Here is an 11,371-nt window from a genome sequence, read left to right as displayed (position 1 = left end):
TCCAGGTTTTCGCTGAGCTAATCATGATGTCAACAGTTGAGTTTGGCCAATTTTAAACAAAAAGGTGGACGAATCTCTGGAGATGACGTGACTGTAGCAACCAGAGACCTTACGCTAGGATCACACTGGTCGAATGTTCCCAAAATTTGAAAGATGTTCTTCCTAAAGCTCAGGAATATAATAATATTGACAAAATTTTTAATGGAAATTGCAGTTCCGCCGCCACGATATTACCAAGAGAAGGTGATAATATCCTGCAGACTGGTTAACTGTTAACAAAATCCTCCCGGACGAAGATCAGAGAGGCAAAACAAGCACATATCCTGGGAACCCGTACGTGCAGTAACCCCTTAATTGAGACTTACCTACCCGGTATAGGCCTACCCAAGTATTTAGGGCGGAGATAAAGGGCTGGGGGATGGTAAGGAGAGGTAGGGGATTAATGGAGGGAAGTATTCAGCTTTTATAACTTGACCCAAAAGCCTCAAACTCGCCGTGGGGGAGAAAGTGGCCAGGCAATCTCTACTGATGTGTCTATGCGTCTCCACGCCTCAGTAAGCCTCTCTAAAGTTATCTGTCTGAGTTCCTAAATGTTTATCTGTGTCTCTCCACGACTCTCCATGCTTCTGTGCATATAATTACCCGCGCACACACACACACATACTCAACAAGTGGAATACATTAGGACGTGATGTGGTAGAGGCTGATTCCATACGCAGTTTCAAATGTAGATATGATAGAGCCCAATAGGCTCAGGAATCTATACACCAGTTGAACTGAGTTGAGAGGCGGGACCAAAGAGCCGAAGCTCATCTCCCCACAAGCACAACTAGGCGAGTACAAACACACATACACATTCTCCTCAATCATTAACACACAATCACAATCACACATGAAGGCGAACATACACAAACACATTCGCACGCTCACACATATTTAAAAGAACTCATACATTCACTACACACGAAAACACACGCTCATATGAGCATACACACACACAGCAACGCGTGCAAGCATACAAATATGCATGCAGGCACACACACACACACACACACACACACACACACATTACCTACAAAATTTTCAGAGGAATTGACAAGGTAGATAAAGATAAACTGTTTAACACGAGTGGTACGCGAACAAGGGGACACAGGTAGAAACTGAGTACCCAAATGAGCCACAGGGGGGTTGGAAAGAACTTTTTCAGTGTCAGAGTAGTTAACAGATGGAATGCATTAGGCAGTGATGTGGTGGAGGCTGACTCCATACACAGTTTCAAGTGTAGATATGATAGAGCCCAGTAGGCTCAGGGACCTGTACACCTGTTGATAGGAGGGACCAAAGAGCCAGAGCTTAACCCCCGCCAATACAACTAGGTGAGTACGCAGGCACATAAAGGCCACGCGGCTGAGTGAACAGCGATCGGGGGTCATATTCCGAATAGCCCGGGTTCGATTCCAGGCGGAGGCTTGTTACATTGTGATGAACTCGGGGCTTAACGTCCCTGCGGCCCGGTACTTGACCAAGCCTCCTCGGAGGTGGAAAATTCTGGACATATGGATGAAACATGGAGTTTCTTTCACCCTTATGCCCCTGTTCACCTAGCAATAAAAATAAGTACCTGGGAGTAAGACAGTTGGTACAGGATGCTTCCTGGGTGTGTGTTTGTGTGTGCGTGTGTGTGCTTTCACCTAGTTGTATACACCTAGTTGTGCTTGCGGGGGATGAGCTCTGCTCTTTCGGCCCGCCTCTCAACTGTCAACCAATCAACTGTTACTAACTACTAACTAATTTATTTTTCACACACACACACACACACACACAGGAAGCAGCCCGTAACAGCTGTGTAACTTCCAGGTACTTATTTACTGCTAGGTAACAGGGGCATCAGGGTGAAAGAAACTCTACCCATTTTGTTTCTGCCATCACTGGGGATCGCACCCGGACCCTAGGATTACGAGTACAGAGCGCTGTCCACTCAGCTATCAGGCTTCTGGCTTGATAGATTGGCTAGAAAGGCGGGGTCCAAGAGCTAAATTGCTCGATTCTGAAGACACAAATAGTAAATACACACACACACACACACACACACACACACACAGGTACACAGACAGGCAAACATTTTAATTTACTTGTGAGCATAGGCAGAGGAACCGGGTTATGGTAGTTTCCGTGACGAGTCAACGTGACGAGTCAACGATGCTCGTTTTCTGCTTGTTAAAACCGTCTATCTTGTTATTCTAGGCTGAAAGGCTTAGGTTAGGCTGCATTCAGCTAGGCTCGGTTTGGTTAAGTTGGGTTAGACATTTTCACAAAGTTGACACATGGTATATTAGAAACTTTCACAAAGTTGACACATGGTATATTAGACACTTTCACAAAGTTGACACATGGTGTATTCGACACTTTCACAAAGTTGACACATGGTATATTAGACACTTTCACAAAGTTGACACATGGTGTATTCGATACTTTCACAAAGTTGACACATGGTATATTCGACACTTTCACAAAGTTGACACATGGTATATTAGACACTTTCACAAAGTTGACACATGGTATATTAGACACTTTCACAAAGTTGACACATGGTATATTCGACACTTTCACAAAGTTGACACATGGTATATTAGACACTTTCACAAAGTTGACACATGGTATATTAGACACTTTCACAAAGTTGACACATGGTATATTCGACACTTTCACAAAGTTGACACATGGTATATTAGACACTTTCACAAAGTTGACACATGGTGTATTCGATACTTTCACAAAGTTGACACATGGTATATTCGACACTTTCACAAAGTTGACACATGGTATATTCGACACTTTCACAAAGTTGACACATGGTATATTAGACACTTTCACAAAGTTGACACATGGTGTATTCGACACTTTCACAAAGTTGACACATGGTGTATTCGACACTTTCACAAAGTTGACACATGGTGTATTCGACACTTTCACAAAGTTGACACATGGTGTATTCGACACTTTCACAAAGTTGACACATGGTGTATTCGACACTTTCACAAAGTTGACACATGGTATATTCAACACTTTCACAAAGTTGACACATGGTATATTCAACACTTTCACAAAGTTGACACATGGTGTATTCGACACTTTCACAAAGTTGACACATGGTGTATTCGACATTTGAGTTTTGAGAAAGCTGCCAGATTCGTCTATACCCCAGGCGCATTCTGGCCACTATAACATCACATTGCCAAATTCTTACTCTATTATTTCCGTATATATATAAATGTCTTGTCGTGATATATACCATAATGTTTAATGCTACAGCTTTCAGGTCTTTGTGAATTTGTTAGGTCAGTAAGAATTTCATCATACAATCGTTTAAGTATTGTCCTTGTCACTGCTAATGAAACACTCATATTAATTTGTATTACTGGTCTACTACAGCTGCTTTTGCAAGCATGTCAACAGTATCATGCTTTGAGATGTGATGGTATCCAAACAAATTTAATTACACATCTGTTTTCTTCAGCAGCTAAAACATTCATTCGAATATCACTGACTATTTTCTGGGTGTCACTACAATGTACATTCAGCGCCAGGAGCGCCCTCTGCGAGTCACAGTATATAAGTCCACTGCCTTTGTCTTTTGAGAGAGACAGAGTAACACCTGTTACTCTAACCTAACTCACAGGTGACCGTCACATACCAGAGGCAGCTCCCTCATACAGAGGAGCGCACGAGCTCAGTCATAACCCAGACAGACAGGCCCAGTACGCATAATGGACGGTAGTCGCGGGCAGACAGATGAAGAAAGGCGATTGTTGAACGATGAAGCCAGTCAGTCAGTCAGTCAGTCAGACAGTTACATACCGTCAATCAGGCCGTCATATTTAACCATTCGTCATGGAGATTTGGCCGAAGAAAACGACACGATCTCTTGAGGTCATCTTGAGGTGATTTCGGGGCTAAGCGTCCCTGCGGCCCGGTCCTCGACCAGGCCTGATTTTTTGCTACACACCCCCAGGAAGCAGCCCGTAGCAGCTGTCTACCTCCCAAGTACCTATTTACTACTAGATGAACAAGGTATCAGGGTGAAAGAAACTCTGCCCATTTGTTTCCGCCTCCGCCAAGGAACCTTATGACTACGAATCCCGAGCGCTGTTCACTCAGCCGTCAAGCCCCTTACAGTATATTTGTCCTGTCAGTATATCTTACCTCAAGCGAAAACTTGTAGCAAAAAAAACGTGATAGGTTAAGAGAGACAGGTAATTCCAGGTCAAGCGTATCGAATTAATGGTCAAATGAATTTATATTTTATTTAATCATATTTGAGTTTTTGAGCGGCCAATCAGGTCAGGGGTCACGCTACGCTGATCATCGTACGCTGGCAGCGCCGCGAGGTCACAGTGGCCTTAATTACCAGTCGTACTTCACTTAAGTAGATATTCATCACTGATACAGTTGTTCGACATGAATTTAGTTTACACACACACACACACACACACACACACACACACACACACACAATATATATATAATATATATATATATATATATATATATATATATATATATATATATATATTAGTATAATTTGGTAGCAGTCTTTCCTGTAGACATATATTATTAAATATGACCGAAAAAGTAAGATTAATAATTCTAACACTAATTTTCTCGATCTTTCTTATATTTCTTTTCACTGTTGATGGTAATTGAAAAATCAATTCTCCAAAATTCATTTTTATTTCTAGTCTGACGCGACACTTGAGCGCGTTTCGTAAAAACTTATTACATTTTCAAAGACTTTAGTTAACACATACACAACTGAATAGAACTTACACATCTCCGATTTTGTTTATATCTACATTTGAGTGAGGTGGATGGGGTGAGGTGGTATTTAATAAGGTATTAATTTCATCAACACAAGCCAGAACATGAAACAATGGGTATTGAATAGAAGTGATTGTAGAAAGCCTATTGGTCCATATTTCTTGATGCTTCCATATTGGAGCGGAGTCTTGAGGTGGGTAGAATATAGTTGTGCATTAATTGGCTGTTGATTGCTGGTGTTGACTTCTTGATGTGTAATGCCTCGTAAACGTCAAGCCGCCTGCTATCGCTGTATCTATCGATGATTTCTGTGTTGTTTACTAGGATTTCTCTGGCGATGGTTTGGTTGTGGGAAGAGATTATATGTTCCTTAATGGAGCCCTGTTGCTTATGCATCGTTAAACGCCTAGAAAGAGATGTTGTTGTCTTGCCTATATACTGGGTTTTTTGGAGCTTACAGTCCCCAAGAGGGCATTTGAAGGCATAGACGACGTTAGTCTCTTTTAAAGCGTTCTGTTTTGTGTCTGGAGAGTTTCTCATGAGTAGGCTGGCCGTTTTTCTGGTTTTATAGTAAATCGTCAGTTGTATCCTCTGATTTTTGTCTGTAGGGATAACGTTTCTATTAACAATATCTTTCAGGACCCTTTCCTCCGTTTTATGAGCTGTGGAAAAGAAGTTCCTGTAAAAGAGTCTAATAGGGGGTATAGGTGTTGTGTTGGTTGTCTCTTCAGAGGTTGCATGGCGTTTCACTTTCCTTCTTATGATGTCTTCGACGAAACCATTGGAGAAGCCGTTGTTGACTAGGACCTGCCTTACCCTACAGAGTTCTTCGTCGACTTGCTTCCATTCTGAGCTGTGGCTGAGAGCACGGTCGACATATGCGCTAACAACACTCCTCTTGTACCTATCTGGGCAGTCGCTTTTGGCATTTAGGCACATTCCTATGTTCGTTTCCTTAGTGTAGACTGCAGTGTGGAAACCTCCGCTCTTTTCCATGACTGTTACATCTAGAAAGGGCAGCTTCCCATCCTTTTCCATCTCGTAAGTGAAACGCAGCACGGAACTCCGCTCAAATGCCTCCTTCAACTCCTGCAGATGTCTGACATCAGGTACCTGTGTAAAAATGTCGTCAACATACCTGCAGTATATGGCCGGTTTCATGTTCATGTCAATTAAGACTTTTTGCTCAATGGTACCCATGTAGAAGTTTGCAAACAGGACACCTAGGGGAGAACCCATGGCGACCCCATCTACTTGCTTATACATGTGCCCATCCGGGCTCAAGAAGGGTGCCTCTTTAGTACAAGCTTGGAATAGTTTCCTTAGGATATTTTCTGGTATGTCAAGAGGAGTACAGGCTGGATCACGATACACTCTGTCGGCTATCATCCCGATTGTCTCGTCCACTGGTACGTTAGCGAACAGCGATTCTACGTCCAACGAGGCTCTTATTCCTGTGGCCCGTGTGCCCCGCAGTAAGTCAACAAATTCCTTTGGTGACTTCAGGCTGAAGGCGCAAGGGACATAAGGAGTCAGCAGGCCGTTGAGTCGCTTCACTAGTCTTTACGTGGGTGTGGGTATCTGGCTAATGATTGGCCGAAGTGGGTTTCCAGGCTTGTGTGTCTTGACATTTCCATACGCATATCGTATGGAAATGGAAATGGCAACACTGTCATGCAACACTGCAGTAGATATTGAGGTTATCTAAACAGGAGAGCGTACTAATATATTGGAATTGGCTCATACTGAGCCATTGTCCTCCTCCGGGTTCCTCTTTCCCCTAGGCCCGTCTGCTAGGATTCTCCCGTCATTTGCTGGGTCCACCCCATGCCCCGTCATGAGAGTGAGAGACGGAGACGGACAGAGATAGAAAAACAGGGAGACAGACTGTTCCCCTAAAATTAAAAAGGCATCTATGATTTAATACAGCTGTTGTTGGTACTGGGCACCATTTTTGTTCTCTCTCTCTTTCTCTCTCTGTCTCTGTCTGTCTGTCTCTCTCTCTCTCTCTCTCTCTCTCTCTCTCTCTCTCTCTCTCTCTCTCTCTCTCTCTCTCTCTCTCTCTCTCTCATTGGAGAGGGTCTATGTGTCTCACCCCATATATTTACGTCTTCACTATAGCCTCTACCCGCTTTCTTCTCTTTCGCTCCTGCACCAGGGAGATCAAGGTCGCCAGGCCGGTAATCAGAGCGAGGAAGCAGAACAAGCAAACATGCTAACAGATCGCACGAGGCAACATGCACACCTCGGCTCTTCTCCATCGCTACTTTCTAAATTTGAATTGATTATTCCTTTTATGTTCAAGACAAAAAGAAAGAGAAAGAGAGAGGCGAGCACTCAAAACCCCCCCTCCATACACACACACACACACACACACACACACACACACACACACACACACACACACACACACACACACACACACACACACCATCCACGTCATGGTTCCTACTGAACTTCTTAAAATATTGTTTTTAGTGGTCCTCGTGGCGCAGAGGTAAAACATTCGCCGGGCGCTTCGCGAGCGCTTTGGCCTGGGTTCGTATCCTGGCCGGGCAGGATTGACTAGGCGCCAATCTTTAACTGTAGCCTCTGTTCACCCAGCAGTGAATTGGGTATCTGGTTGTTAAACGATTTGGCAGGTCGTAACCCAGGGAACAATTAGGATTAAGGACCTGCCCGAAACGCTATGCTTGCTTAGTGGCTGTACATGAATGTAAGAATTGTTGTATATATAAATAATAAAATTAACGTAATAAAAAATATTATTTGTGGCCCATTGAAAGACCTGATTTACACCAGATGGGAAGTTTGATGTGTCAATATTGTTTATTCTCATGGAAATTCTAATGCCATCTGCAAAGGGTGATACAGTAGTATAATTAGACTTGTTACTGGGAAGACGGGACACCGTGAGCGTAGCTCTCATCCTGTAACTACACTTAGGTAATCACACACGCACGCACGCATCCATGCACGCGAGGGGGCCTCACGGCTGAGTGGACAGCGCTTGTGGGGGGGGGGGGCGGTCGTAGTCCTAATGATCCAGGTTCGATTCCCGGCGGAGGCGGACACAAATGGGTAGCGTATTTTTCACCCCTGGTGCCTGTGTTCACCTAGCAGTAAATAGGTACCTGAGAGTTAGACACCTGCTAAGGGCTGCTTCCTGGGAATGTGTCTGAGTGTTATACAGAAATATATGTAGCAGATATACTGGAGGAAAAATAGTCTGGTTAAAAAGCGGGATCCAAGAGCTTGATTCTGCAGACACAAATACACCCACGCGCACAGTAGTTAACAAATGGAATGCACTAGGCAGTGATGTGGTGGAGGCTGACTCCATACACAGTTTCAAATGTAGATATAATAGAGCCCAGTAGGCTCAGGAATCTGAACACCAGTCGATTGACGGTTGAGAGGCGGGACCAAAGAACCAAAGCTCAACCCCCGCAAGCGTGGAGGTAAGTACAACTAGGTGGATACACACAGACGAAGAGGGTAGAACACTTTAAGAGACCTCTTAAATTCAATACCAGTGAATGTTAGGTGATGAAGATTGGAACAAGGGACAGGAACCCAGCAGGGCTGTACACAAGGGATGTACTTCTAATAAACAACCAGAGATGTTGTTTATAAACTTATAACAACCAGAGATGATGTTTATAAGTTGATAAAAACCAGGGATTTTCCCCCTGAGACAGAAAGAGATGGAAAACTTCAGCGGTATTCACTATCCTGCTGAACTCCAAAATAACATTCAGTAACCTCAGAACACTGTACACCACCTATGTGAGACAAGACCTATAGTATGCAGTCCCATCCTGGATTCTTTACCGCATGAACACACGAGGAAACTTGAAAAGGTTTGCAAGGCGGTTCGTCACAAAATGACTTAAAATAGGGAACTCAGAAATACTGAAACAAGTCGACTAACGACGCTACAAAGAACATAGAAAAAGGTAACATAACAAACACTTGTAAAATAGTGAAAATCACAGCTTAGAAATAAAGAGCAAACGCTCATAAGGAATACTAATATAACTTGATCATATAAATGCGAGAAAATAATAATTTAGTTCTAGGAAAATGTAATAAACTAGATTATGAGGTTTGGTACTTGGGACCCCATACTATTCCTTGTACATGTCAACGACCTGACGGAGAAAATTGTCTCCTTCACATCAGTGATTGCAGGAGATGCAGACTTAATGGGAAAATCGGAACAGAAGATCTCTCAATACTTTCCAAAAGTGGTTGGAGAAAGAGCCACCTGACTTTAGCTTCTCCAAATACAGTCACGAGGATTGCCAGAAGTGTGAGAACAAGCTGGTAGCTGCCTCTCATTCTCTGAAGCTGGTAGCTGCCTCTCATTCTCTGAAGCTGGTAGCTGCCTCTCATTCTCTGAAGCTGGTAGCTGCCTCTCATTCTCTGAAGCTGGTAGCTGCCTCTCATTCACTGAAGCTGGTAGCTGCCTCTCATTCACTGAAGCTGGTAGCTGCCTCTCATTCTCTGAAGCTGGTAGCTGCCTCTCATTCTCTGAAGCTGGTAGCTGCCTCTCATTCTCTGAAGCTGGTAGCTGCCTCTCATTCTCTGAAGCTTGTAGCTGCCTCTCATTCTCTGAAGCTGGTAGCTGCCTCTCATTCTCTGAAGCTGGTAGCTGCCTCTCATTCTCTGAAGCTGGTAGCTGCCTCTCATTCTCTGAAGCTGGTAGCTGCCTCTCATTCACTGAAGCTGGTAGCTGCCTCTCATTCACTGAAGCTGGTAGCTGCCTCTCATTCTCTGAAGCTGGTAGCTGCCTCTCATTCTCTGAAGCTGGTAGCTGCCTCTCATTCTCTGGAGCTGGTAGCTGCCTCTCATTCTCTGAAGCTGGTAGCTGCCTCTCATTCTCTGGAGCTGGTAGCTGCCTCTCATTCACTGAAGCTGGTAGCTGCCTCTCATTCACTGAAGCTGGTAGCTGTCTCTCATTCTCTGAAGCTGGTAGCTGCCTCTCATTCACTGAAGCTGGTAGCTGCCTCTCATTTTCTGAAGCTGGTAGCTGCCTCTTTTTTTTAAAACCTGTAGATCCATATCGTCCTCTGAAACTTTTAGCTGCCTGTAATTCTCTTAAGCTTTCAGTAAGCGTATAGTCGTGCTGTTAGTGTCTCCCTCGCCAGCTTGACACAGCTGTCAAGCACTGACTGTAAGAGTCTGCTTCATCCTCGTGTGCGTGGTCATCTAGTTGTGCTTGCGGGAATCAACTTGAGAATGGTCCAGGACGGACCGAAACGTCGTCGTCCCTTCATCTTCTAGTGTGTGGTCTGGTCAACATTCTTCAGCCACGTTATTGTGACTCATCGCCTGCCTTGTAGAGAGGTTGTGCTTCGGCTCTTTGGTCCCGCCTCTCAACTGTCAGTCAGCTGGTGTACAGATTCCTCCTTAAATCTGCAGGCATGTGTGTATGTATATGTGTATGTATGTGTGTTTGTGTCTCGCCCGGCCAACAAACAAACGCGGCAGAAACAAACCAATACACTGAAAAACAAAACAAATATTTCCTTCGAAACCTCTCCCCCCCCCCCCTCTCGCGTAACCGTATAGCGTTAATTAGTATTCAAGACCGGCCTCCCCTTACCCAGAGCTAACGGACCGGACTTGGTCTTCCCTATCCGGCCCCCCCCCCTTTCCCCAGGATCTTCTCTCTCCTCAACCGTAACTTATCTACCGATCGTAACCGAATTACTGACCCGAATAGGAGAAAAGATGGACCACTGGTGGTTGTGTTTGTGTACTGGGAGTGAGGTAACAGGGTCACTGGTTCGAGGTTGATGCTACGGTGGTTACTGCGTTAGTTACAGTCGATATTATCATGGTAATAATAATGATAATAATGCATCATTGAGCAAATCCGTAGGGGCCGTGATGTAGGTTCGAACCTATGCGGTGGGTGTTCCCACGCACACGCTCTAGCGACGATACTACGACATGGTCAAAAGGATTGCAACCTGGAGGATTGGGGGGGGGAGGAGGCAACAGCATGGAGAGAGGGGGGTGGAGCAAGAAGGGGATTGTGTGAAAATCTTTTTCCGGCTTTTGTAGAAGCCTCCGGAAACACTTGTGTGTGTTCAGTAGAACTTCAGGTTGCAATCTTTTTGGCCATGTCGTGGTTTAGTCGCTAGGAGCGTGTGCCTGGGAACACCCACTACATAGGTTCGAACCCACATCACAGCTCCAACAGATTTTCTCAATGATGCAGTCACGTTACTGTGATTACTCTCTGTGTATTAATAATATTATTAATACACAGTATTAATATGTATTAATAGTATTAATAATAGCAGTAGTAGTAGTTCAAGAAAGTTTATTAAGATAATAATGTAATACATAACAAAAAAGGTAGATTAAGTAAGTTTATTTCATTATCATCATTTTTATAGTGTTCGTAAGACTTGTTAGTCACACTTGTTACAAGGAAGAGATTAACTGCTTGTGAGAGCAGTTACGTGAGACGCAGCGGGGTCTTAAACCTACATGTTATATACGACGCTGTTTTGAAGTTACAGTCACTGGAATTTGT

Source organism: Procambarus clarkii, chromosome 69 (genome assembly GCF_040958095.1).
Source record: "Procambarus clarkii isolate CNS0578487 chromosome 69, FALCON_Pclarkii_2.0, whole genome shotgun sequence".
NCBI classification, from domain to species: domain Eukaryota; kingdom Metazoa; phylum Arthropoda; class Malacostraca; order Decapoda; family Cambaridae; genus Procambarus; species Procambarus clarkii.
The sequence above is the reverse complement of the archived record's forward strand: the minus strand, read 5'-3'. Positions refer to the sequence as shown.